The 23011-nt window shown below is 49.0% G+C and overlaps 1 protein-coding gene across 3 annotated transcripts in view; it reads left to right on the top strand.

The window, feature by feature from the left end:
* The window catches only part of LOC146839163 (uncharacterized), a 102801-nt gene that overhangs the window by 26426 nt on the left and 53364 nt on the right, over positions 1-23011 (top strand). The window contains exons 2-3 of one of the 3 annotated variants that reach the window (XM_085603156.1): positions 8999-9055; positions 11107-11158. The exons of 1 other annotated variant lie outside the window; for it this stretch is intronic. The gene's annotated coding sequence lies outside the window, so the exon portion shown is untranslated. The remainder of the gene's footprint in view (positions 1-8998; positions 9056-11106; positions 11159-23011) is intronic. One more of the 3 variants, XM_085603157.1, reaches the window with a different exon arrangement.

A 23011-nucleotide genomic window follows, 5' to 3' on the forward strand; every position in this document is an offset into this window, starting at 1 on the left:
ACGCAGGAGGCAGCCACATCGACTGTCCTCCCTTGGACTCAGGAACATACACTAGCTTTTGAAAGCTTAAAGAAAGCTCTATGTCAAGCACCTGTTTTAGCGACACCATGTTACTATAAGCATTTTACACTCTTTGTTACAGAACGTGAAGGTACTGCTTTGTCAGTGCTCACTCAGGAACAAGCAGGATCACGCAAGCCATGTGCTTATTTCTCCAGTACATTAGATCCCGTAGCTCAGGCTTTGCCTGCGTGCCTGAAATCAGTGGCAGCGACAGCTTTAGCAATCAGACAAAGCGATGCCATAGTGTTAGGACATCCATTGACAGTACAAGTACCACATGCAGTAGAGGTTCTTGTGAACCGAACGCAAACACAACACTTGACCGTAGCTAGACTTACAGGGTATGAGCTGACATTGTTTCAGCCACATATAGAAATCTGACGCTGTAATACATTGAATCCTGCTACACTTTTACCTGTAATCGGAACAGACCCACTAGCTCATGATTGTGTTGAAGTTATTACAATAACAACGAAACCCAGACAAGACTTGACAGACGTTCCATTGTTAGATCCAGACCTGACGTTGTATGTAGACGGATCATGCAGGAGAACAAGTACAGGAGATTTAGTGGCCGCGTATGCAGTCACAACAGATACTGAAGTCATTGAAACAAACTGTATAGATACTTTGTCAGCCCAAGCAGCAGAGCTTATTGCTCTGACACAATCTGTATTCAAGCCACAAATAAGAAAGTTAACATATACACTGATTCACGTTATGCATTCGGAGTCGTACATGACTTCGGGGTGTTGTGGCGAGAGAGAGGTTATTTAACTTCTCATGGCACCCACATTCAGCACGGGTCCCTCATTCATGCTCTGCTAGACGCAATTCATCTGCCCACTGCTATATCGATTATGAAATGCAAAGCACATACGAAAGTCACTGATATCATTTCTCAAGGCAATGATTTAGCTGACAGAACAGCTAAACAGACTGCTCAGACTCGCACACCCGACATGACAAAGCCAATAGTTCCGACACCAACACAGTGTATGACGATTAAGGATCCCGCACTTGACATAATTGACATACAGACACATGCCACAGCAGACGAAATAAAGAAATGGACTGAACTAGGAGGGATCCAAACAGACCAGGGATGGATGACGAAGGAGAAATCTGTATGGTTCCTTCCTGATTCTATGGTCCAAGCAATCATAACTACTATTCACAGTCCGGCGCATTTAGGAGAGAAAGCTATGCTAGACAGCATCCAACACATTTGGTTCAACAAACATTTACGAGCAGCAGCTAAACAAAAAGTCCGTACCTGTATGATATGTTGTCAGTTTAACCCAGGAAAAAGCATTCCCGTAGAGCAGGGTGGATTTCAGCCTCCTGATCACCCTTTCGAAGTCCTCCAGATGGATTACATCCAGATGGAACGATGTCGAGGATTCAAATATGTTCTCGTAGTTGTCTGTGCTCTTTCCCGATGGACTGAAGCATACCCAGTATCAGATTACACTGCCCCGACTACTGCCAAACAGTTGGTTCGAGAATTCTTCCCACGGTACGGTTTACCACGTGTTGTCTATTCAGATAACGGCCAGCCTTTCTCATCCGAATTGATGAAACATGTTTCACTTTTGCTGGGATATCAGTGGAAGTTTCATTGTGTCCGACACCCCGAGGCAGCAGGTCTCGTGGAACGACATAATCAAACTCTGAAAATCAGATTGTCAAAAATATGTAGGGAGAAAGGTGTTGACTGGGTAGTAGCCTTACCAGTTGCACTCTTTTACATGAGAATGGTAGCACACTCTCGAACAGGGCTATCCCCTTATGAGGTGATCTTTGGCAGACCGCCGAATATGTGGGGGACGCCTATACCCCGTAAAATAACTGATGTTGATTGCAATATGCTGACAGATTACCTGGCTTCCTTGATGTCTGCACTACAATCTTGTCGTTCACAGGTAGCTGCAGCCTTTCCTGACAACACTGAGGTGAAACCCCATGACGTAATTCCGGGGGATCTTGTACTTGTGAGGAATTTTGACCGAAAGACTCAGCTGGAGCCCAGGTGGAAAACGCCCAAATTGGTCCTGCTCACCACAAGAACAGCCGTGAAGATCGAGGGCAGAAAGGGATGGGTACATTCAAGTCATATTAAGAAATTTCATGGACTTCCTTCGGATATAAATAGCCCTCCTCGTGTGTCTTCACCCATTGACTCAAAGCTACCTTTGGCTGAGGCCAGTAGCCAAGAACTGTATAAATTAAAACTCAGACCCAAGCCGTCGGACGATTTGATTGTTTAAGTCCTCTCCAAGGTGAAGCGGTTGAATCTGTCTCCGACATGTATCCCTTAGGTCCGAATCATGAACAATCGAAAAAAATGTTGAAACGAAATGCGTATTGTAAATCACTGCGTAGCCACTGTATAGTGACATTATTAATTTTGTTTTTCTTGAGTTTTATAATAATAACTGCAAGTATATTGTTGCATATGTACTATCCTATTTCTAAACATGTTTTCAGTATAACTGATGAACATTCTTTTAGTGACCTACCCCCGCATGAATTGTCCTATAGACTTGCGCTGCGTAATAACACTTTCATTAGTATGTTGCATCATTCCCATCAGACTAGTAATGCTACTAATTGTTGGGTGTGTGGCCGACTCCCTCCCTATCAGAAGTTGAAGGGAGTTCTGCCTTTCTTTCCACATCCGTTCACACATAATGGCTCCTGTGGAGCATGGTTTAGTTTAATAAATTCCATAGACTCAGACACAGCAGTTTATCAAGACCATTGGATATGGGGAAATCTGAACCTAGTTTTGTTCAAAGTCTGTTACCCTGATAAGGAGGGTCACCCCAGTAGAACAGGAACTGATCTAGAAAATGAAGTGTATGGATTAGGTAATTTTACACCTAATCTCATGATTCTGAATGTTGAATCCGAAGTTGAACTAATTTTGCCCACCATGTCAGTATTCCCAGTTAAGGGTGAATTATGTGTAAGAAAAATTGGTTCCATACATATGGGCCATAGCAAATGCACTACTACAGTAGAATTTAGTGATCAAGGCAAATCTTCATTTAGAGCTTCTCGCCATTCCTACTTTATATGTGGTCAGACCGCATATATGCGTCTGCCTCTAGATTGGGATGGTACCTGTTACGTTGCATTCCTTCTGCCACCTGTTTTCCTAGCTCCTCCTGATTATTACCGAAATGTTCATTTAGTACACAATAGAGAGCGGAGAGATCTCCCAGTTGTCGATTATACTGAGACGGCATGGGACAAGTATGTAGATTTCAATAAAGGCATCTTCCCCTATATAGGTACGATTTCCAATAGTAAGCTAATACGTAGATTAACTAAGACTCTTGAAGCTGTAGTGAATGAAACTATTGCCGCCCTAGGCAATCTGACAGAGGAGCAATCTGCGATGAGAATTGTTGTTCTTCAAAATCGTCTTGTCCTTGACGTCATCCTAGCCGATAGGGGCGGAGCTTGTAGGGTCATCGGATCAAGCTGCTGCGTATTCATACCAGAAAATTCGCCATCTGTATATAAAGCTATAACCCGCCTTCATAAGATTGTGAGCCAGATACACGAGAATCCAGGCACTTGGACTTGGTCCGGGTGGTTTTGGAGTGTGATATCAGCCTGGGGATGGAGAGTTCTATCCTTCCTAGGTATTGGCCTTCTTATACTATTCAGTTGCTGCTTATGTCTGCAATGTGGACCAGCGATTTGTGGCCTGTGTGCCACATCGTGTATTCCACATCAAGGTTTTCACTCAAGATCCCGGAAGAAGAAAGAAGAAGAAATGATGCTCCATGAACTAATCGATGGATTAATGAAGATTGATGTTTCTTGATGGGCAAGTAGGGGACAAGGAGGGAATGTGGAAATATGGATTTTCATGATCAGTTATGTCCCCTATCTTGGACCCCAACGGTTCTATATGCATGTTACAAGCACATGTATGTTCCCTCCAGTTCCAGTTCTGATGACGCAAATACATGTGCGTCCACCGTCAACATGTCCTCTGTCAGATCCGCCATGAACGGGCTGGATATTCGATTCCTAAGTATGAAAGGCCACCGACTTTATATGGCTCAGTTACTCCATTTTTACAGTTCAGGCGAGTAGGCCCGATTCTGCCATCAAGCTTTCCTCTGCTCTCTGCCTCTGACAGCTTCAGCTTGAGCTCGCATCTGTATCCATGAACTTTGTCCTACTCCCTGTGCAGCTAACGGTGCCTGCCTCGGCCAGTTTTGCCTGCCTGCCAAGAAACTGTATTTCACCTTCGAATTATCTACTTTGCTCCTCAGCCGATGCATTCCTGTCTAGTAGTTTAGGTAAACATTTCCTTTAGCTACCGAGCAAAGGGCCCGGCCTCTCTGTCCTCATGCAAGTAATTCATAGCCCTGTTACCATGGAAAGTTTTCTGCCTCTTGCATCTCATATAGACACTTAGACGCTTGTGCACGCACACACAGTCAGTATAGAATAGATTCTGTCCGAGAGTCCTTCCTTGTGGATAACATAGTTCTTTAAACATAGGATGTTAGATATGATTTGGGATTAGGTTGACTTGACCCCCCAGACTTCTTGTCTCCACACGTAGAGCTAAATGTCAAGTCCCCTTCACCCCCTAGTTGTACGTCAATCACACGTCATGCTGCTGCGCGCGCATCTATGCCAAATATTATCTTATAGATCCACCTATATATGATATCCTAACCAATCATGTTTCTTTTTATTCCTTATTACGCCCATTTTCGGTTACGCATATGCATTGTCATGTTTCTTATCAATTGTTACGCCTTCTACATTTGTTTCATTGTAATGTACTTTCTATAAAAATAGTTGTCTGTCAATAAAATATCGTACTTCACTTCCTGAACCCCCGTGGTGACGGAACATGAAGGCCGCGACTCGAGTCGGCCATTTTGAAATAAAGCCCATTCAGAAACCTCTTATACCACGGATTCTGCCTCTTATTTTCCTGAGCTATTTTATTTAGATTCCGAATTAAATTCAGTCCCGGTAATGAAAATATTTACCACAGACTTCAGGCAGGAGGCAAGCTCAAAGTTCGAGCCCTTGGAGATCTTCCACAAGATAATGAAAAGCACACTCAGTTCTCTTCTCCTTTGGAAATGAAGCAACCACTGCAGGCCAATCCTCAAACACACAGCACAGGGGTAGTCTCCTCCTTCAGCTTCCTGGTTCTTCTCCTCAGCATAGATTCGTCTTGATTCCCAGAACTGATCTAAAGTTCTGGTGTCTGGGTCTCCCTTTTTATACACACAAATCCTTAGTCTCTGAAGGCAGAGAGCGTCTGTACCTAGTCCAAACCAGTTCTGGGTGCACTCTGCCAGTGCACAACTTCTTCCTTGGTCAGTGTGGGCCAGGGTCATCAGACACAACACAGGAGGTGGAGCCAGCATTGTGGAATGCAGGCACAGACCTATTCAGGCCCATGCGCTACTCCTCCCCCACTCCCAATGCAGATAGGTCTACTCAGCCTAGTGCTGACTCACCCTGTCTACTGGAGCCACCCCAGCCCCTGTCACTCACAAACCAGACAAGCAATACACAACCTAGCAGAGGCAAGCTGGATGGTTAGGTAAGAAAATACCTAATTTCTAAAAGTGGTATTTTCAAACACAGAATGTTAAAACCAAATTTACTAAAAAATGTATTTTATCATTCTGAGTTCAGGCATACTAAACTCGAATTTCTAAACTAGTTCCCTGAGTCAGTTAGGATTATAAGATGTTATAATCAAACTGCCCATTCTGGCCTATGAGGACAGGTAGCCTTGCAATAGTGAAAAACTAAAATGGCTGTTATTCACTATCTGGACATGCCACACACATCAGGGCATGTCCTACCTTTCACATACAATGCACCCTGCCCTTGGGCCTACCTTAGGGGTGGCTAATGTAGAAAAGGAAGGTTTGGGGACTGGTAACTGGCTGCACTTACCAAGTCAAAATGGCAGTACTGGACTGTACACAGGCTCTGCGATAGCAGGCCTGAGCCATAGTTTACAAGCTGCTCCGGTGGGTGGCACAATCAGTGCTGCAAGCCCACCAGCAGCATTTGATTTACAGACCCTGGGCACACAGGGTGCACTGTACTAGAGTCTGATAAGTAAATCAAATAAGCCAATCATGGAGACACTAATCCATTACAACAATTTACAATAGGGAGCACTTGCACTGTGACACTGAATAGCAGTGGCGCAGTGCCCAAAGCATCTAGACCAGCAAAACATATTGCAAAAACACAGGAGGCAACAGCAAAAAATGGAAGGGAGACCCACGCCAATGGTGCCAGGTCTAACAGCGAGGTTATAATGCACTTAAATATATATGGTTGGCTGCATCACAGACAACCCCGGAAAATAGTTTCCGAAGGCTGCAGAGGGGCTCTGCTCATGCAGGGCCACCCTCTCACATAAAACCCAGCACCCTGCCTTCAGGATTGATGAGGCCTGCCATAGGCGTGACTGATATGTTAATATATGCAGTGATTTAGAATAGATATAGGTAACCTATATCTAAGTAAGGGGTGCATGCACCACCTTACCCAGGCTGCAGTAGCAGACCTGTGGTGTCATTTTGAATGGTCTCTCAGTGGTGGCACAATACATGCGCCTGGGAGGCCTCTGGGGTACCTATGCCCTGGGTACATGGTGTACCATATACTAGGGACTGATAAGGGCACCCCAGTATCCAATCTGGAGGGTACCTAAAGTACATGCATTGCCTTTTAAGGGAGAAAGCAGATAGACTGGTTTCTTGGATAGCAGGATCCCAGTCAGACTAGTCAAAAACCAGCAGAACACTAGGAAAAAAGTGGGGGTAACCATGCCGTCAGATTCCACCTTCCTACTGGCATCTGCTCACGATCTCAGACTGAGCACAGAGGTTGTAGTTGAGGGATATCAACTCCATGCCAGCATCAGTGGCAAAGCTGAGCAAACATGCACTAGACTAGGTTCCTATCAGAACATAATGGTGGGTTGCACTGACATCGTTTTGCATCACATGGTTGCCATGAATGACCTTTGATGTTGTAACGGTTAAGAAGCAGCCCAGGTATACACCTTCGTGTCTGATGGGGTGAGGCGTGGCACAGGGTATAAGGTATTCAACTTTTCCACTGGCATTATATTAATCGACATACCACTGTCTATAGTCAAGGTTATGGCGTAACCGTTCACTTTCAATGTCATTTTGGGATAGTGCCCAAATGAAGTTTGTCGCTTTGTGGGGTGAGTTTTTCTTTGGCTTTTGATCTTTACAAGCAGCTAGCCCCACATGTGCATGCCGTCCTTTAGTAGATATCATCAGCGCGCATCCGTCTTCTTCACTGGTGCTTGATAACAATGTTGAGGAACCTTTGAATGATGAACTTGATGCCGATTGACTTTGCTTGATTTCTACTTGTCGTAGCTGATGTTGCTTTTTGGCTTTGTGGGAGTGGCAAGAGCTCTCCTGAGATATTCTGGGGTCCATCTTTTCTTTCTGCTGTGACTCACTTGATTTCTCTTTAGCTCAGCACACCATTATGAAGTGGTTTTCTTTCCCACAACTTTGCAGACCTGTTCTATGGCCTGGCATTTACCTTCATGAGCAAAACGAAATCCACATTGGAGGTATAGCTTTGTTTTCTTTGACTACGTCAACTTGCGTGCATCGGTCTTTTGCTTATGCTTGCTTTTCATGGTCAATGCTGATTCCTTATGTGCTGTCCCTGCTCCCATGTCAGCAGTTTGACATTCTGCTCGTTCTTGTGCTCTCGCAGCAGTTAGCATTTTCTGTAGTGTCTCTTTCAGCATGTTCCTTCTAAAGGAATATGAACAGCAACCATCCGTTACTCTGAGGCACATGGCTTCTTCATTAGTAAGGTCACAGAAACTACAGTGTTTGATAAGTGCATCAAGTCGCTCAGAAACTCATCCATGGCTTCTCTGGTCTATCGTTGTGCTTGGTTGAAGATGTACCTTTTGTAGTCGACATTCGGCATTGGGTTGAACTTGGCTTCCAACGCTTCTTTTATTTTTCGGGGCGATGCCGTATCAGTTTGTGAGACTTTTTTTAGCACTTCTTTCACTCCCTCAGCGGCAAGGGTTTTCAAGTATTTAATGATTTTCGTATCATCCTCTTCCTCTAATGCATCTATGAAGTCATCAAATGTTTCAATCCACCTGGCTTCAATGTTCTGTTTCTTTTCTGTGTGGCATTGGTGGGTTCAGGAACGTAGCTGCAGTATACTTCACGCCCCCTTCTGCTGCCATTGAGGGCATGTGCTGTTTAGACAGTGCTCACCATGCACGGTGGCACTGACAACTTCTGCAAATACTAGCCTGTGCTTCAGCCTGGATCGTCACACCTGATCTGACGGTAAGTAAGTTTGCTGTTTCTCGTACCTGGTTGTCACTGCCATCATCTTTTGTCTGGTGTTTTGAATATGCTCTTCTATGGCCGTGTATGGGCTGGAGCAGTGCTTTGGCTCCACATGTGCCAGTCGCAGACTGCTTAGCATCGATTTGGGGCACACACGTGATGCACAAGCAGTTCGCCATATCATTGCAAACTCTCAGGGCGAACAGCATTTTTTCCTCAGGCACGTGTTCCCTACTCTTCGCCAGTTGCAGCGTCTTCCCTAGGCCTGGAGCATGTAAATGAATTACGCCACACGCAGATCTTCGTCTTAGACTTCTTTATTCTCCCACATTGACTCGCACACTGCACAATTGCGTCATACTTCCCATAACTACACCCTAACACCTCTGTGGGAGGGATGGGCGGAAAAAGAATCGAGGAGGCTTCATGTGCTTCTCAATCTTGCGCTCTTTATTTGGGGAGAGGGGGTGGACAGATTGAGTTTGTCAATAAGAGTCTTGGTTTTCCTCCTCTAGGTTACCCCGTCCCTTCTTCTTTTTTTCTAGGGTTGTCTTCATCCAGGAGGATCGCCCAGAAGGCTCGGGAAAGAAAAGAAGGTTGCGGTAAGTATCTCGGTTTTAAGATATCTGGGTTTGGATAGTATCGTTCACCACACCCGGAGTGATGGAAAGGGAAAACATCCAAGCTTTAGGCTATTATGATAGAGAGGTTAGGTTTCTGATAGCTGGGTCGATAACTCTACTGTCTTGTGTTTATTATGTTTCTCACTTTTTACCCTCGCCCCCCTTCCCAATGGAAAAAACAACAGTTGATGGACAGAATGCAGAACAATGTCATACATTCACCCCAGTACAGAGATCTGGGCCTAAATCCATCGTTTTTTTGCTCACCATGCCATTCCAGTTTGAACCCAGCCATATGCAAATCAGTCTTGACCCTGTGCCTCATTGGAACTGTCCAGCCCGAACTGCCAAGCCAGGTCCTCCCTGGACTGGAACCAAGCATCCTAGGACCGGTTTTGGGGTTTCACCCCTCTTCAGCCAGATTAGCTTGATTCCAGTGGCATGGAGAGCACGGGACACACGTCTGAACATACCCGTCCCACTCGGGGTGACAAATGTAAAAACAACAGTTGATGGACCGAATGCAGAACAATGTCATACATTCACCCCAGTACAGAGATCTGGGCCTAAATCCATTGTTTTTTTGCTCACCATGCCATTCCAGTTTGAACCCAGCCATATGCAAATCAGTCTTGACCCTGTGCCTCATGGGAACAGTCCAGCCCGAACTGCCAAGCCAGGTCCTCCCTGGACTGGAACCAAGCATCCTAGGACCGGTTTCAGGGTTTCACCCTTCTTCAGCCAGGATAGCTTGATTCCAGTGGCATGGAGAGCACGGGACTCACGTCTGAGCATACCCGTCCCACTTCGGGTGACAAATGCAAAAACAACAGTTGATGGACAGAATGCAGAACAATGTCATACATTCACCCCAGTACAGAGATCTGGGCCTAAATCCATCGTTTTTTTTGCTCACCATGCCATTCCAGTTTGAACCCAGCCATATGCAAATCAGTCTTGACCCTGTGCCTCATGGGAACAGTCCAGCCCGAACTGCCAAGCCAGGTCCTCCCTGGACTGGAACCAAGCATCCTAGGACCGGTTTTGGGGTTTCACCCCTCTTCAGCCAGGATAGCTTGATTCCAGTGGCATGGAGAGCACGGGACACACGTCTGAACATACCCGTCCCACTCGGGGTGACAAATGCAAAAACAACAGTTGATGGACCGAATGCAGAACAATGTCATACATTCACCCCAGTACAGAGATCTGGGCCTAAATCCATCGTTTTTTTGCTCACCGTGCCATTCCAGTTTGAACCCAGCCCTATGCAAATCAGTCTTGACCCTGTGCCTCATGGGAACAGTCCAGCCCAATCTTCCCAATGGAAGCAAGTTGGAAGCACACACAAGAAGGGAGTAGAGAAAAAAAACACATATAAGGAGTAAAACAAGAGTGGCCAGACTTTTCCTTGTGTCTTGTCCACTGCTCGTTATTAGGCACATATAATCCTTTTTGTCATCATTCTCAGTTGGTGCGCTATCCCCTTCCTTGTGCTTTAATGAATAAACATGCCACTTAAGGGGTACTAGCATAGCACTAAGGATGGCACACACAGAACAAAACAAAAAACAACAACGTTTCTTTAAAGGTGTCACACGGTGCTCTTTCCGCACTTTCTTTATGGGCTGTACTCAGGCCCACACTCACTCTGACCCTCCCTTAGATTCCCTTCTCCGTCCGGAGCACGAACCGCAAATGCCGCGACTCTCCTGAGTCGTGGTGGCGTGTAGGCATCCCCCGTGGGCGTGCACCACTCCTCACTCCAGTCCTTTGGAGCTTTGGCGTCATCCTCAATTTCCCCTGACCAGGGTTCTCCAGTCGTCTTTTCTTCTCTGCCCATCAGCGTTTTCCTGGGCATCGTCCGGGATTCCACAGCTCTGCCCTCTGTCTTCAACCGTGCCGTCTTCCAGGCTAGTGGCGTCCTCTGCTTGGAGTCCCTGGTTGGTCCGTGGTACGGGTGCCCGTCTTCTTCCTGCACAGGAGAGTCCATTTCAGGAATTTTAACCCTTCCTTTCTCTTCCTTCCAGGGACGGCGTCGTTGGTGTTCCGAGCTGCAACAGGAGGGCGGTGAGCAGAAAGGTAAGTCAAAGGGCTCACTTTGTAGTGTACCCCGCTCTCCCTTACATCCCCCTTCCCTACCTTTCCTTCTAGCAAGCAATGATTCTAAGGGATATCTAGACAGATAATCAGCGTTGGTCTGGTTCTTCCCCTTCCTATGATCAGTGGTGAATCGGAAGGGTTGCATGGTTAGAAACCGCTGGCAGATTCTAGCATTATGTCCTTTGCTATGAGAGAGCCGCTCCAGTGGGGCATGATCTGGAGACAGGGTGACGTTTGTGCTTTCAATGTAATACCTTAGGGATTTGATGCTCCATTTGATGGCTAATGCCTCCTTTTCCACCAATGCATAATTTTTCTCATGAGGAAACAGTTTGCGGCTGATGTAAATAATGGGTCTTTCTTGTCCGTGGAATCAGTCTGGGATAAGAGGGCCCCGAAGCCGGACTCTAAAGCATCGGTTGGTAAGATGAACGGTTTGGAATAATCAGGACTGAGTAGGACAGCTTTGGGTGTAAGGATTTATTTCAACTGGTGGATGCCTGTAAGGGAACGGGATGAGTCTGTCTGAGCTACTTTCCTGTTTTTACATCCTTTTTTAAGAAGCCAGTTAAGGGGGCAGCTATCGGGTATAAATCGTGTTTAAACCTTCTATAATACCTAAGATGCCTAAAACGGCTCTAAGGTCTTTTCTGGTTTTTGGAAAGGGCAGGTTTCATATGGTCACTACTTTAACTTCTTGGGGTTAAATGCATCCTTCGCCCAGCAGATATCCTCGGTATTTTACAGATCTTGTGGCCAAGCGGCTTTAGGCCAGATTAATGGTTAGACCACCTTCTTTTAAGGCTTGAATTACCTTCGTTAGGTGTTTTTGCGAAGAGGCGCTATGAATGGATATATCATCAATATAGACTGTAGCGAAGGCTTCATAGGGTTGTTTTTTTAAATATGTTTATTGAGCAGCTTGTCAGAGCACCAAACAAACATAGCCCCCAAAGAGAAGGGCTGAACACATTTTCGGAGCCAATATATCTTATACAAGCCATTTTATGTGTCGAAACAAACCACCCAGTGCTGACTAACCCACACCCCCCATCCTCCTCCCAGCCCCGGCACTAGTATATACATTTCTAACTTCTGGCAGTAGTACAGTGTGGCACCTTATAGCCTTAAAGAGCAGTCCCTCACCTCCCGGCCCGTACACAGCATTTACCCATTCAGGAGATTATGTCAAATCTGGATTTGCAAGGAGATACCCAGAGAGGGGAGCCCAAAACTCCTTAGGTCGGGATGCTTCAGGCAGCTCTTCCGCATATATTTCCAATTGGTCCCTACAATAAAGTAAATCTTAACCGTTGGTACAGCCTTCGCCCCCCAGCATTGTGCTACCGCTCTCTTAGCAAACAGGGTAGCTATGGCTACTAGTCGCCTATTACAGGGCTTAAGCTTCTGCACCCAGGCCAGCAGACATACTTCAGGCACACATCCAACAGTTTCCGTAGTAATCTCACTTAACACTTGCGTGACACGTACCCACAATTTGGAGATGCAAGCACAAGACCAAGCTAAGTGCATAAAATTCTCGTCAGCCTGGCCGCAACGCACTTTCACGCAAGCCAAACCTACATAATTGGGTCGGTGTGTAGTAAAGCTGGTGTAAATATTTTAAATGGATGATGTGGAGGTTGTAATTTGCCGTCAGGTGCCCCGTTAATGCACAGCAAAACCTCCAGGCTTCCAATGTCAGCGTAGAGGACAGGAGACCATTCCACCGATTATAAGAAGGAGATTCACTTATCTCTTGTTCCCAAAGAGACACATTATACAGTTTGGTGATCAGGCCGCTTCGGTTTCCCCCCCCAGCAGCGCCCATAAGGCTAGTAGTGTTCGCTGTTCATTAGGGAACTCGGGGTAAATGTCCTGAATCGCCTGCCGCACACGCACATAGGTAAACCCCAGCATCAATCCGGTTTCCCGACCCGCCTGCAGGTCAGACAAAATCCGGAATCGACCCTGTTGATATAAGTCGCCAATATGAGTAATCCCCGCCGCACTCAATATCTTCAAGGCTGCGGGTTCCCGAGCGCCCGAGATACCAGGGTGCGCAGCAAGCGGTAAATTTGGAGCATACAAATAATCCAACTGTGCTCTACGCGCAAGAGTTTTCCACCCCCAGGCCGTACAGTGAACCGGGCTAATTTCAGTACACGGGCCTCCTCCCCCGCCCATTAATGCACCCGCCATCAGAGGCATCGGCAGTACTGAGTCCGCCTCAATCGCAGTGTGCGGTTGAAACTTCTGTGGGAAATACCAAAAATGCGCAAACTGCGCTTGGCGCATAGGTAGCATAAGCGCATGTCGGGCGCCTCAAAACCGCCTCGGTCAAAGGGCAGTGTCAGTACACTCCAACTCCAACGGGGCTTTCTACCACCCCCAAGACAAATGTTAAAAGGGTCGACTGCAATGCAGTAAACAGCTCTTTGTTCAGATGGATAGGAATGTTAACAAATAAATAAAGCAGTTTAGGCAAAAAAGACATTTTAATGATCCGCAAGTGAAAGAGGAAGTTTAGCCCAACGCGCAGCTTGACCTGTAATTTTATCAACGACCCGGCCATAATTAGCCGTAATCACCACCTCAGGGTCCCTATGTAACCATATACCAAGATATTTCACTGGGTCGACTGACCACTTCAAAGGATATTCTAAGTCAAACTCCGTAGTACCTGCCGTTAACGGAAACACGGTGGACTTAGCCCAGTTAATGCCCAATCCCGAGTATCTCTCAAATTTGACATATTCACGTAGGAGCGCAGATAAATGTGTGGAGGGTTCTCGGACATAGAGCAGCATGTTGTCGGCATACAACTACACTACCAACGGTCTCTGTCGAAACCACAGCGCCGCCTAGGCATGCAGTTGGCGCAGCTTGCAGGCCAGAGACTCTAGCGCCAATGCAAATAACATGGGCGACAGGGGGCAACCCTGCCGATTGTCCTGTTTATTAAAAAAGGGATCGGAGACCCACCCATTCACACAAATCCGTGCTACTGGTGCAGTGTACAGGAGGTGTATCCATTTTAAAAAGAACGGTGGCAGGCCCATCCGCAGCAGGACGGTAAACATGAACACCCACTGGAGGGGATCAAAGGCCTTAGCCGCGTCTAGGAGTAGGGCAGAAAAGATTGTGCGGGGATTGTGCATTGTTGATCTTGAGGGCACAAACCCCGACTTGTCCGGTAGAACCAGTTTCGGAACTAGTGGCTGGAGCCTGGTTGCGATCAGTTTGACCAATATTTTGGCATCAATGTTTATAATAGAAAGGGGCCTGTAGGAGTCACAGACACCCGCCACCTTATCGGTTTCCTCAAGCATTACTACTAAAGCTTCCTTAAGGGAGAGAGGTAGATCTCCCGAGTCAAACGCCTCTGCAAATACCTCTAGCAGGCGCGGCGCGAGAGCATCAACATTAGCCTTATACAATTCACTAGGGAGCCCGTCTAGCCCCGCTGCCTTGCAGGTCAGGAGAGACATAATGGCCAGCTTAACATCATCCTCGTCAAATGGTTGCGTGAGGTATTCTCGGTAATTTGGTGGCAGCCAACCCAGTGCCACATTATCCAAGTAGGCATGGAAATCCTCCGCAACCGGCGGTTCCCGGTCCCCATATAAGCCTGAATAATGCTCCAACACAACTTTGCTAATCTCAGTAGTGCCGAAATGCGCTACTCCCTCCCCGTCCAGCAGTTCGGTAATGTAGGCCTGGCAGCCAACTTCTGCGCCAATGAGCGGCTAGGGCGTCCTCCCTCCCCATGATAACGGGGAGTGCACCTCCAGGATCTGTGCGCCATTTCTTGATCCACTGTCTTGGTATGTTCAGTTACCAGATCACGAATCGCCGACAGCATCTCGGGGACTGGATCACAAGCATAGGCCCGCTCCAGTGCAGCTATTTCCTCAGCCAGCTTATGGATTCTGCAGCGTAAATCTCTGAGGACCCTCGTCTGTGCACCAATACAAACCCACTCCCACGAGTTGATGAAATGGCTGAGAGACGAGGAGAAGCACAATACATCAGCACACTGGATTTGTGCAAAGGCGATTGGCAAGTACCTTTAAGGGAGCAGGATAAGGAAAAACTGCTCACAGGGCAGCAGTCTGATGGGCAGGCCACCAGTGAGCACCAAGTGTACACAGTCAACAGGGTCAGCCCCTCAAGCAGCTACAATGCTTACTACGGGCGTAGAGAGCCACAGGTCAAACCGCAGCACACCGACTTCAAGACCGCCATTTTAGATGATGGTCGCCGTGATCAGCCTCTCCTCACCAGTAAGCGCATCTACGATTCCAAGCAGCGATGACCACTCCAATCCGGGTAGGACACCCCAGAGATGAGAAGCGCTCGATTTTCAGCGCTAAAATGCAGTGTCGAAGGCGGATATTAGGTGGATTGAAGGCTCAGCCGGGCAGAGCCTCTCTAGTGAGCGGCCATCTTGCCGCGCACTCAGGCCACGCACCCGGCTTCATAGGGTTTAAGGATCAAATTCATAAGCCTTTGGAATGTAGTGGGGATCCATGTAATCCAAGGGAAAGCATGGTAAACTGATATAATCTTCCAGGGTATGTATCGAACCAGGATATTTTATTGACTTCTCTAAAGTCAATACAAACCCTGTTGGATCCATGAGGTTTAGGAACGATTACAATGGGTGAATTCCTTTCACTATTAGACTGTTTTATTATCCCCATTTTTAGCACTTACTGTGTCTCATTTTCAATGGCTTCCCACCGGGATTCGGGTATACGGTGAGGGCGAAGCTGTTCCTTTTTCCATGGGGGGGGGGGGTATGTATCGTATGTTCCATCATCGAAGTTCTCCAGGGGTCAGAGAAAACAAGTTCTGGAGGGGCTGTAAATACTTGTTCAATTCCTGCTTTTGCTGAACAGACAACTCAGGGTCTATGCTTTGTTGGTATAATGGGGTGGAGACTTCTACCTTTCCTGACAATGCAGGCCTAGCACCTTCCCATTTCTTCAATAGGTTAATATGAAATCTCCGAGTGCTGTTTTTTTTCTCAGTGTCCATTTCGAGGTGGTATGTAGCCAGGGTCATTCTTTCTATGACCCGAAAAGGACCTTGCCATCGGCCTAACAACTTGTGATCAGAGGTGGGCATCATTAGTAATGCTAAAGCACCTATCTCTAGGGATCGCTCTTTAGCTTTTTTGTCATACTGCATTTTTTGGGGAGCCTGAGCCTGTTCTAGATGGGTTTTTACGATACTTCAGATTTCACGCAAGAGGCTCTAGCAGGCTAAGAACATATTCAGGAAGTGGTTTTGCTCCTTCTAGTTCCTCTTCCCATTCTTTCCTTATCATGTCCAATAAGATGCAGGCTGTCTACCATATAACAATTCTAAAGGGGAATAACCAGTACTTTTCTGTTGTTTACAGCGGATGGCAAATAGAGCTAAGGGTAGCACATCCTCCCATTTTCGAATCTCCAACTTCAATAGTTTTTTTTAGGTTTATTTTAAGAATTCCATTATACCTTTCTGCCAATTCATCTGTTTGTGGATGGTAAGCGACAGTGCCTATCTGTTTGATTTTGAGCTGGTGGCAGACCTGTTTCGTTAATTTGGAAATGAAGGGTGTCCCTTGGTCGGTTATGATATCCTTTGGGAAACCTACCCGAGAGAAGATGTTAATCATGGTTTTAGCAATCTGGGTGGCATTAGGTTGCCTCTGGAAAACAAGTTGCATAGTCTACTAAGACCAGTACATAGCAGTGTCCACTACAGGAGGGAAGAAGGGGCCCAATTATGTCCATCCCTACTCTCTTGAAGAGCTCTTCAATTATAGCTAAGGGTTTCAATCGAACTCTCATGGCTAAGGTCCTACTGTTGTTTTTTGGCAAATAGGGCATTCCCTGCAATATCTATGGACTTGATGGTAAATTCGAGGCCAATAAAAATTCTTAAGTATAGCTTTTTCTGTTTTCTCCCCCCCCCCAAAGTGTCCCCCCTAGCAAATAACTATGTGCAAGAAACAGTATTTTCTCCCTATCTTGCTGGGAACTAACAGTTGTGGGGTGAGGGTTTCCCCCGTAGGTATAGTAATCCCTTTTTTATAAAGAACCGGGGACCTACTTGATTGGGATCTTCTGCGAGGGTGGCTCTGTTCCATGCCTCCCACAGAGTGGGATCTTCTGCGAGGGTGGCTCTGTTCCATGCCTCCCATAGAGTGGGATCTTCTGCGAGGGTAGCTCTGTTCCATGCCTCCCATCGAGTGGGATCTTCTGCGTGGGTGGCTCTGTTCCATGCCTCCCACATAGTGGGATCTTCTGCGAGGGTAGCTCTGTTCCATGCATCCCATCGAGTGGGATCTTCTGCGTGGGTGGCTCTGTTCCATGCCTCCCATAGAGTGGGATCTTCTGCGTGGGTGGCTCTGTTCCATGCCTCCCATAGAGTGGGATCTTCTGCATGGGTGGCTCTGTTCCATGCCTCCCATAGAGTGGAATCTTCTGTGTGGGTGGCTCTGTTCCATGCCTCCCATAGAGTGGGATCTTCTGCGTGGGTGGCTCTGTTCCATGCCTCCCATAGAGTGGGATCTTCTGCGTGGGTGGCTCTGTTCCATGCCTCCCATAGAGTGGGATCTTCTGCGAGGGTAGCTCTGTTCCATGCCTCCCATAGAGTGGGATCTTCTACGTGGGTGGCTCTATTCCATGCCTCCCATCGAGTGGGATCTTCTGCGAGGGTGGCTCTGTTCCATGCCTCCCATAGAGTGGGATCTTCTGCGAGGGTGGCTCTGTTCCATGCCTCCCATAGAGTGGGATCTTCTGCATAGGTGGCTCTGTTCCATGCCTCCCATAGAGTGGGATCTTCTGCGTGGGTGGCTCTGTTCCATGCCTCCCATAGAGTGGGATCTTCTGCATAGGTGGCTCTGTTCCATGCCTCCCATAGAGTGGGAGCTTCTGCTAGGGTGGCTCTATTCCATGCCTCCCCTAGAGTGGGGTCTTCTGCTAGGGTGGGTCTGTTCCATGCCTCCCATAGAGTGGGATCTTCTGCGAGGGTAGCTCTGTTCCATGCCTCCCATAGAGTGGGAGCTTCTGCTAGGGTGGCTCTATTCCATGCCTCCCCTAGAGTGGGATCTTCTGCATGGGTGGCTCTGTTCCATGCCTCCCATAGAGTGGAATCTTCTGTGTGGGTGGCTCTGTTCCATGCCTCCCATAGAGTGGGATCTTCTGCTAGGGTGGCTCTGTTCCATGCCTCCCATAGAGTGGGAGCTTCTGCTAGGGTGGCTCTATTCCATGCCTCCCATAGAGTGGGATCTTCTGCAAGGGTAGCTTTGTTCCATGCCTCCCATAGAGTGGGATCTTCTGCATGGGTGGCTCTGTTCCATGCCTCCCATAGAGTGGGAGTTTCTGTGAGGGTGGCTCTGTTCCATGCCTCCCATAGAGTGGGATCTTCTGCGAGGGTGGCTCTGTTCCATGCCTCCCATAGAGTGGGATCTTCTGCGAGGGTGGCTCTGTTCCATGCCTCCCATAGAGTGGGATCTTCTTCGAGGGTGGCTCTGACCCATGCCTCCCATAGAGTGGGATCTTCTGCGAGGGTGGCTCTGTTCCATGCCTTCCATAGAGTGGGATCTTCTGCGAGGGTGGCTCTGTTCCATGCCTCCCATAGAGTGGGATCTTCTGCGTGGGTGGCTCTGTTTCATGCCTCCCATAGAGTGGGATCTTCTGCATGGGTGGCTCTGTTCCATGCCTCCCATAGAGTGGGATCTTCTGCGTGGGTGGCTCTGACCCATGCCTCCCATAGAGTGGGATCTTCTGCGAGGGTGGCTCTGTTCCATGCCTCCCATAGAGTGGGATCTTCTGCATGGGTGGCTCTGTTCCATGCCTCCCATAGAGTGGGATCTTCTGCGTGGGTGGCTCTGTTCCATGCCTCCCATAGAGTGGGATCTTCTGCATGGGTGGCTCTGTTCCATGCCTCCCATAGAGTGGGATCTTCTGCGTGGGTGGCTCTGTTCCATGCCTCCCATAGAGTGGGATCTTCTGCATGGGTGGCTCTGTTCCATGCCTCCCATAGAGTGGGATCTTCTGCGTGGGTGGCTCTGTTCCATGCCTCCCATAGAGTGGGATCTTCTGCATAGGTGGCTCTGTTCCATGCCTCCCATAGAGTGGGAGCTTCTGCTAGGGTGGCTCTATTCCATGCCTCCCCTAGAGTGGGGTCTTCTGCTAGGGTGGGTCTGTTCCATGCCTCCCATAGAGTGGGATCTTCTGCGAGGGTAGCTCTGTTCCATGCCTCCCATAGAGTGGGATCTTCTGCTAGGGTGGCTCTGTTCCATGCCTCCCATAGAGTGGGAGCTTCTGCTAGGGTGGCTCTATTCCATGCCTCCCATAGAGTGGGATCTTCTGCGAGGGTAGCTTTGTTCCATGCCTCCCATAGAGTGGGATCTTCTGCATGGGTGGCTCTGTTCCATGCCTCCCATAGAGTGGGAGCTTCTGCGAGGGTGGCTCTGTTCCATGCCTCCCATAGAGTGGGATCTTCTGCGTGGGTGGCTCTGTTCCATGCCTCCCATAGAGTGGGATCTTCTGCGAGGGTGGCTCTGTTCCATGCCTCCCATAGAGTGGGATCTTCTGCGAGGGTGGCTCTGTTCCATGCCTCCCATAGAGTGGGATCTTCTTCGAGGGTGGCTCTGACCCATGCCTCCCATAGAGTGGGATCTTCTGCGAGGGTGGCTCTGTTCCATGCCTTCCATAGAGTGGGATCTTCTGCGTGGGTGGCTCTGTTCCATGCCTCCCATAGAGTGGGATCTTCTGCGAGGGTGGCTCTGTTCCATGCCTCCCAAAGAGTGGGATCTTCTGCGTGGGTGGCTCTGTTCCATGCCTCCCATAGAGTGGGATCTTCTGCTAGGGTGGCTCTGTTCCATGCCTCCCATAGAGTGGGATCTTCTGCGAGGGTGGCTCTGTTCCATGCCTCCCATAGAGTGGAATCTTCTGCGAGGGTAGCTCTGTTCCATGCCTCCCATAGAGTGGGATCTTCTGCGAGGGTGGCTCTGTTCCATGCCTCCCATAGAGTGGGATCTTCTGCTAGGGTGGGTCTGTTCCATGCCTCCCATAGAGTGGGAGCTTCTGTGTGGGTGGCTCTGTTCCATGCCTCCCATAGAGTGGGATCTTCTGCGTGGGTGGCTCTGTTCCATGCCTCCCCTAGAGTGGGGTCTTCTGCGAGGGTGGCTCTGTTCCATGCCTCCCATAGAGTGGGATCTTCTGCGAGGGTGGCTCTGTTCCATGCCTCCCATAGAGTGGGGTCTTCTGCAAGGGTGGCCCTGTTCCATGCCTCCCATAGAGTGGGATCTTCTGCGAGGGTGGCTCTGTTCCATGCCTCCCATAGAGTGGGAGCTTCTGCGAGGGTGGGTCTGTTCCATGCCTCCCATAGAGTGGGATCTTCTGCGAGGGTGGCTCTGTTCCATGCCTCCCATAGAGTGGGATCTTCTACGTGGGTGGCTGTATTCCATGCCTCCCATAGAGTGGGATCTTCTGCGTGGGTGGCTCTGTTCCTTGCCTCCCATAGAGTAGGATCTTCTGCGAGGGTGGCTCTGTTCCATGCCTCCCATAGAGTGGGATCTTCTGCGAGGGTGGCTCTGTTCCATGCCTCCCATAGAGTGGGATCTTCTGCGAGGGTGGCTCTGTTCCATGCCTCCCATAGAGTGGGATCTTCTGCGATGGTGGCTCTGTTCCATGCCTCCCATAGAGTGGGATCTTCTGCATGGGTGGCTCTGTTCCATGCCTCCCACAGAGTGGGATCTTCTGCGAGGGTGGCTCTATTCCATGCCTCCCATCGAGTGGGATCTTCTGCGAGGGTGGCTCTGTTCCATGCCTCCCATCGAGTGGGATCTTCTGCGAGGGTGTCTCTGTTCCATGCCTCCCATAGAGTGGGAGCTTCTGCTAGGGTGGCTCTATTCCATGCCTCCCCTAGAGTGGGGTCTTCTGTGAGGGTGGCTCTGTTCCATGCCTCCCATAGAGTGGGATCTTCTGCGAGGGTGGCTCTGTTCCATGCCTCCCATAGAGTGGGATCTTCTGCGAGGGTGGCTCTGTTCCATGCCTCCCTTAGAGTGGGATCTTCTGCGAGGGTGGCTCTGTTCCATGCCTCCCATAGAGTGGGATCTTCTGCGAGGGTGGCTCTGTTCCATGCCTCCCAGGGAAGTGGGATCTTCTGCTAGGGTGGCTCTATTCCATGCCTCCCCTAGAGTGGGGTCTTCTGTGAGGGTGGCTCTGTTCCATGCCTCCCATAGAGTGGGATCTTCTGCGAGGGTGGCTCTATTCCATGCCTCCCATCGAGTGGGATCTTCTGCGAGGGTGGCTCTGTTCCATGCCTCCCATCGAGTGGGATCTTCTGCGAGGGTGGCTCTGTTCCATGCCTCCCATAGAGTGGGATCTTCTGCGTGGGTGGCTCTGTTCCATGCCTCCCCTAGAGTGGGGTCTTCTGCGAGGGTGGCTCTGTTCCATGCCTCCCATAGAGTGGGATCTTCTGCGAGGGTGGCTCTGTTCCATGCCTCCCATAGAGTTGGGTCTTCTGCGAGGGTGGCTCTGTTCCATGCCTCCCATAGAGTGGGATCTTCTGCGAGGGTGGCTCTGTTCCATGCCTCCCATAGAGTGGGAGCTTCTGCGACGGTGGGTCTGTTCCATGCCTCCCATAGAGTGGGATCTTCTGCGAGGGTGGCTCTGTTCCATGCCTCCCATAGAGTGGGATCTTCTACGTGGGTGGCTGTATTCCATGCCTCCCATAGAGTGGGATCTTCTGCGTGGGTGGCTCTGTTCCTTGCCTCCCATAGAGTAGGATCTTCTGCGAGGGTGGCTCTGTTCCATGCCTCCCATAGAGTGGGATCTTCTGCGAGGGTGGCTCTGTTCCATGCCTCCCATAGAGTGGGATCTTCTGCGAGGGTGGCTCTGTTCCATGCCTCCCATAGAGTGGGATCTTCTGCATGGGTGGCTCTGTTCCATGCCTCCCTGTAACGCCCTGAACGTCTCAGGATCGTTTAACAGACACGATAATGAGGACGCAACCACTTGTGAAGGGTTAGTTATTTTAATGAAGGCAAAAACAATACAACGAATAAACAAAAGTTATAGTCACTGGAATCCTCCAGGCTAAGTACGTTACCAGCCCACAGCACGGATGGTCCTAACCGTCCTCTGCATATACGCCGATCCCGGCGTATGCCAACAGAGGGCAGAAATGAAATGGCCGACAATGCCAATCGGTAGGCTGTGAGGGGCACGACGAGTGTTGGGGAGAATCGAGGAGTCAGGGAAACACCCAGCCGGGGTCTCTACCTGAAGGGAGCAGCCGCTCAACCTCTTCCTCCGACTGCACCGGGACGCGGAGTCACCTCCTGGTGATGCGTCACCGATACCCCAATCAAAAGCAAGAAGACTGAACCGAGAGCAGCCGCTCGATCGATCCTGTGGACTTCCGAGTCTGTAACGCGGCAAACACCTCCTGGTGTGCGTTACAGCTGGCAGTCCCTGTATCTCTGGTCGGGCTGGGAGTTACGACTCCAACCAGCAAAAGCGCCACTGCGCTTTGACTCAGCCGAGTCAAAAAGCGAAGCTCAATGGTTGACCGGTAGAGCTTCCGGGTCCTTCACAGGTGACGATGGGGCAAGACACGGCCCAGGGAGTAACGACTCGACCTACCTCCGTTCTTGCCTTACTGGAGCACCACTCCGGAACACTGCTCTTCACGAAGCAGGTACGTCGGTGTAAACACAATATCCGACAGCCTTGTACCTCCCGGTTCCTCCCTTTATAGGGCGTGTTTTCCTTGAGTTATGTAACAGCTCTCCTGTTTACATAAGGGCGTGTTTTCCCTTGA

This window comes from Triturus cristatus, chromosome 4_2 (genome assembly GCF_964204655.1).
Source record: "Triturus cristatus chromosome 4_2, aTriCri1.1, whole genome shotgun sequence".
Taxonomy (NCBI): Eukaryota; Metazoa; Chordata; class Amphibia; order Caudata; family Salamandridae; genus Triturus; species Triturus cristatus.